Source organism: Myotis daubentonii, chromosome X (assembly GCF_963259705.1).
Source record: "Myotis daubentonii chromosome X, mMyoDau2.1, whole genome shotgun sequence".
Taxonomy (NCBI): Eukaryota; Metazoa; Chordata; class Mammalia; order Chiroptera; family Vespertilionidae; genus Myotis; species Myotis daubentonii.
The window spans coordinates 102,458,660-102,464,486 of NC_081861.1; the positions used below are offsets into that span (position 1 = coordinate 102,458,660).

At 45.2% G+C, this 5,827-nt stretch overlaps 1 pseudogene; it reads left to right on the plus strand.

Annotated features, from left to right (window-relative positions):
- Nucleotides 1-1,649: 1,649 nt before the first annotated feature.
- LOC132224637 (centrosomal AT-AC splicing factor-like) lies at nucleotides 1,650-5,591 on the plus strand (annotated as a pseudogene).
- The last annotated feature ends 236 nt before the right edge of the window (nucleotides 5,592-5,827 follow it).

A 5,827-nucleotide genomic window follows, 5' to 3' on the forward strand; every position in this document is an offset into this window, starting at 1 on the left:
GCTGGGGGCAGAAGAAATAACAGGGAGAGACTAAGCGAGGCTGCTTTGGCTCTCTAAAAAGTTATGGGAAAGAAGTGAGTCACCAGAGTCAGAGAAAGGGGGCCTTGGGGCCAAGTTCAGGAGTTTACCCAGAATGAGCTGCTGCTATCCATTGCTCCCCTGGTTGCAAGTCTTGTGGGGGGTCCCTTAGAGTTTAGGAGATGCATGCCTGTGGGGGAAGGAAAAGAAGAAGAGAGTGTGCATGCTGGGACCTTCATTATGAGGGTTTTTTAAGGCTGGGAGTTTAAGGGAGGTCTTAAGGAAGGATGCCGGGGTTCTTGTCCCAGCATCAAGAAGGGTTCAGGAATCTGGAAAAGGCTGTGCGTAGATGACATAGAAATCCAGAGACTAATAAAGAATCCGGAGACGAAATATAATTTTGAAAGGCATTGGGGGTCAGAGGAGCTTAGCTAAAGGAGCTAAGATCCAAGCTCTTTTTTTTTTTTTTTTTTTTTTACTGTTTTTCACACAACTTTATTAAATACTTGAAAAAATTTCTTTAGAATAAAGAATGTCTAACACTAAATAGTCTGCCATGGACAGTACAGAATCATTTTTAAAAGAAGCATTTAAAAATAGTTTATGATCATATTTGATTGAGATTATTTAAGTATAATCTTACTGAAAATGTAGTGGGTGAAAAGTTTTAGTTAAATACTAGTACACTTTCAAAATCACTAAAGTACTATGATTCCTAAGGTCCTCTTCTTTTTATATTTAAGTTAAAAGCTGTATTATGTTTTTTACATTAACATCTAACATATATTAAAAATGAAACTTAAAATACTCTCCCAGTGATTTGAAATTCAGTTTGGTAGTTTCAGTTTTGTTGTTTAGGCAGAGCTGAGCAGTGGACAGGAGTTGTTTTCCTGAGAAGTGGACAGGAATTGGGCAGGGTGTGGCACTTGCTCTGAAAGTTATTCCCGTAACTTTTTTTTTTTTTTATTATACTAAAATATTTTTTTTTATTGCTTAAAGTATTACAAAGGATATTACATATGTATCCATATGCAGGAGGTAGGGGGGTAAGAGATCAACTAAAGGACTTGTATGCATGCATATAAGCATAACCAATGGACATAAGACACTGGGTGATAGGGGAGGCTAGGGGACTGTCTAGGGCGGGGGGATAAAATGGATACATATGTAATATCCTTTGTAATACTTTAAGCAAGATCCAAGCTCTTAAGTCTAAGGTCTTAGGTTCTCTCTTCGTCCCCAGGACCCCATGCTTTTTATTTTTATTTTTTAAAATATATTTCTTTATTGATTTCAGAGAGGAAGGAAGAGAGAGAGAGAGATAGAAACATCAATGACATGAGAGAATCATTGATTGGCTGTCTCCTGCATGCCCCCCACTGGGGATTGAGCCCGCAACCCGGGCATGTGCCCTTGGCCGGAATCAAACCTGGGACCCTTCAGTCTGCAGGCCGAGGCTCTATCCACTGAGCCAAACCGGCTAGGGCCCATGCTTTTTATTAACACAACTTGTCCTGAGGTGAGGCAGAGATATACACTTCAAAGGGTCAGGGTTTAGTACAGAGTCCATTGTCAGAATGGGGGAAATAGCCTAGGGCTGTACAGGTGTTTGGCCAGTAGGAGGCAATAACATGCAGATTAAGATGCTTTTTAGCTGTCTGGCAGCCTCAATCAACTTAATGTATCCTATTCAGGTTTGGGGAAATGCCTTTAGCCATTCCCAACAGGTGACTACATCTGTGACTCAACAGGGTTGAGTCACAACCCACAAGTCTCATCAACATTTTGATGAAACTCATGAAATTATGACATGCTGGAATTGGTCTATGGCAGAAGGATATCAATAGAATATTCATCACCTCTTCCAGGTTTGCCCTTTCAGGGTTGTGGTCTCCACGAACCTTGTGACAGAGCATCGGGGTCATTAATCATTGCAGCTGCTTCTGGCCTCGCCTGCCTAGCTTTGCTGCTTTTCTGGGCCTGGAGCTGAAATGCAACTGAGGCCTAGATGTTATCTCTAGGAAGGAAAGGTCAAGGGGTCTAAACTGCAGGCCCAGGCATATGCTAGGGAAAGAAAGGCCACATTGGGGGTGAGGTCTGGTGCCAGTTTTGCCTGTTGCTGGGCACCCAGGGCTTTCCACCTTGGTGACCTTCTGTATCTGGCTGTAAATTGCTGGGCCATTTAACTATTTGTCTCAATTTCTCCATCCCACTTGCTAAGGAATTGTCCTATCTTCTTACTATACTGCCTCTTTTGGAATAATGAGGCAATCATGCTAGAACACAGACTAAATTATATACACACCTGGCCATGTAGCTCAGTTGGTTAGAGCATTGTCCCAATACACCAAGGGTATGGGTTTGATCCTGGTCAGGGCACATAAAAGAATTAACCAATGATTGCATAAATAAGTGGAACAACGGCCGAGGCCGGTTTGGCTCAGTGGATAGAGCGTCGGCCTGCGGACTGAAGGGTCCCGGGTTCGGTTCCGGTCAGGGGCATGTGCCTGGGTTGCAGGCACATCCCCAGTGGGAGATGTGCAGGAGGCAGCTGATCGATGTTTCTCTCTCATCGATGTTTCTGGCTCTCTGTCTCTCTCCCTTCCTCTCTGTGAAAAATCAATAGAATATATTAAAAAAAAATAAGTGGAACAACGAATTGATGTTTCTCTCTCTCTCTCTCTCTCTCTCTCTCTCTCTCTCCCTCTCTCTCTCCCTATCTCACTCTAAAATAAATCAATAAATTTGGGATGATATTGATACTGTTGTAATAACCAGGTTATTATTTAACATGAAAGGAGGAAAGGGAAGGCCAAATAATATAGGTATGTAATTTATAAAGCTTTGCCAAAAAGCTGCATTTAACATTCTCCAACACTGTTCCCTATGATTGATGGGGGAAGGGACTAGACTCAGTTTACATGCATTCCCATTAATGTCTGAGTGACATGGAAAGGTGATTGCTTGTTAATCACACCCAAAAGGGAGTCAGTGGTCAAGATGGATATGGTCACTGCAACGCAAAATCTAAATATATAATCTTCCAAAAAAAGGAAATTCCTTCTCCCACTTGGGACTCCTGTGGCAGGAAATGCTCTCCCTTGTGCCCACATAACCCACGGCCATAAGGGACTTCACACATGGACTAACGAACTTTAATTAACTTGGGTGCTGAACCAACACGCCCAGCTACAACATGGAACGGAAGCTCTGGACATTGACCTTATTTCTGGCTCTGCTTAACTCCCAGCTGCACCTTTTCCAGGAATGGCTTAAGGAGCAGGGGACTTTGGAACCTGAAAAATGTAACTCCACACCAATAAAATCTTCCACATCCCATCCTCCTATGATGGCTTCTGGAAATGCTTATTTCAACAGCACCCCAAGAAACTCCACCTCGTTCCCACTCGTGTCTGGGAAATCTGGTCCATTAATTCCTACTGCAACAATATCATTAAAAATTTATATACACATATTCTATAAAACCAGATGAACAGCAGTGCTCATCTGTGCACTCAGGACCAGCTACATAAATTGCAGAGCCCAGTGTAAAATGAAAATGCAGCCCTAACTGGTTTGGCTCAGTGGATAGAGCGGCGGCCTGAGGACTGAAGGGTCCCAGGTTTGATTCCAGTCAAGGGCATGTACCTTGGTTGCGGGTACATCCCCAGTAGGAGGTGTGCAGGAGGCAGCTGATCGATGTTTCTCTCTATGGATACTTCTAACTCTATCCCCTCTCCCTTCCTCTCTGTAAAAAAATTAATAAAATATATTAAAAAACAAAAAAGAAAAGAAAATGCAGAGCCACTTGTCCAAAAAGTACTCATAATTTCAAGATAGAGATAGCAGAGCATTAAACCAACCATAGGGCCCCGCTGGCGTGGCTCAGTGGTTGACCATGGGCCTATGAACCAGGAGGTCACAGTTTGATTCCCTGTTAGGACACATGCCTGGGTTGTGGGCTCCATCCCCAGTGTGGGGCGTGCAGGAGGCAACTAATCAATAATTCTCTCTAATCGCTGATGTTTCTATCTCTCTCTTCCTTCCTCTCTGAAATGAATAAAATATATTTTTTAAAAAACAAACAAGGCCCTGCCCCCAGGGGTGAAGGGCCAATGGGTTGCGTAGGACTCGCTTCGTGTCCCCTTGGCCTGCCCTGGGCCGGTGACACCGGAGCAGCGTTGCACTCTGTGCCATCAGACCTTCTTCGTCAGGGACATGTCTACAGCCGCAAGCAGGGGGGCAGCTGCAGGTGGCTGTGGCCACACCAGGTGGAGGCCGCCCAAAAAGCTGTTCAGCATAGGTGGAGCGTTAAGTGCCCGAGCACCAGCAGCGCTGCTGGTGCCTGTGCTGCAGCCCTGAGGTGCGCGCACATTAGCCTGCGGAACCTGACTGTGCCCGGGAGCTGCTGGAGCACCTGGCCAGCCCAGAGTATAAGAAAGCAACAAACCGATTTTGGTGGGAGGTTCAGATGAAAGAGAAATTTCTCATCTCCCCTCAAGTGAAATACCAATTGGGAGCCGAAAACCAGGATTACAGGCTTTATTAGGAGAATGACCTGCGGGGCTGTCTCGAAAGGGGAGGGCAGCAACCCATGCAGAGGTGGGCACACCTTTTGAGGGGAGGAATGGGGGCTTAGGGTACTCGGCGCGCACTGATTGGTGGCTTAATGTATGGTCCATATAAGGTACATAGTTAGGCACTCAGGAAGTTAGGGGCAAGGGCTTAGTGTATTTGGCAGGTGCTGATTGGTGGTTCAATATATAGTCCATATAAGGTACATGGCTAGGCACTCACGTATTTCCAGGCTGCAGGCTACTTCATACTCTGCCCACCAGTTGGGGGAAGGGAGGATCTATCATCAAAATTATGCACAATTCAAGAAATCCATGGTAAAATGTTTGGATTCCTATGAGGAAAAAGAGGATGAGGTGATCAAAGAGATGGCAGCTCATATCTGAGAGATGGAACACAGCTGGCAGGAGGTGGTTCAGTCCATCTTAGAGGTTGGTTTCCCTCTGAGAAGCCAGAGCATCTCAAGCAGTGCCAGACCCAGAAGAGGGCTCTTTGGCACCTGGAAGCTGGAAAGGGACAACCAGTCAAGTAGCCTCCACCTCACAGTGTCCCTCATGCTTGGACCTGCCACCTGCCCCAGAGCTTGACTGGATGGAGACAGGACAACGTCTAACATTCATTAGTCATCAGGTGCCACACCACCCTGGATGGTCCAAGATGAGGAACACAGCTCTGGGAACCAACAAATAGGACTCTCCAATGAAGAATTTCTTAAAGAAAAGGAAAAACAGAAATTAAAGAAACTCCTCCCAGACAGAGTTGGGGCCAACTTTGACTACAACTCCAGCACCAGTGCAGGCTGGCTGCCCTCTTGTGGCCGGGTCTGGAACAACGGACACCGCTTGCAATCCAGGCATCAATTCAAAACTGAAGCTGCAGCAAGGAACAAACAGCAAAGAAAATGGTTTCATAAGGCTCAAAGCCAAGTCAGCAAACCCACACCTGCTACTATCCTTTGTGACTGGCTCACTTTGGAAAAAGACATACCCACTTATTGATTTAATAAAGTTTTATTTTTCAAAATGTAAAAAACAAACAAGCACAGGGACCTTCTCAGTATGGGGCCACATACCTATGAAGCCAGTCCTGCTTGTGACTCTCAGCCAGGTGATTAGGCTTTGCATCTCACAGGTTAAATCTCCAAATAGGAAAATAATAAGGTATTTCTCACAGAATGCAGCAGCATCCCACGTAGCAACCACAAGGGAGCTCACAGGGGTTGTACAAAGTGGAA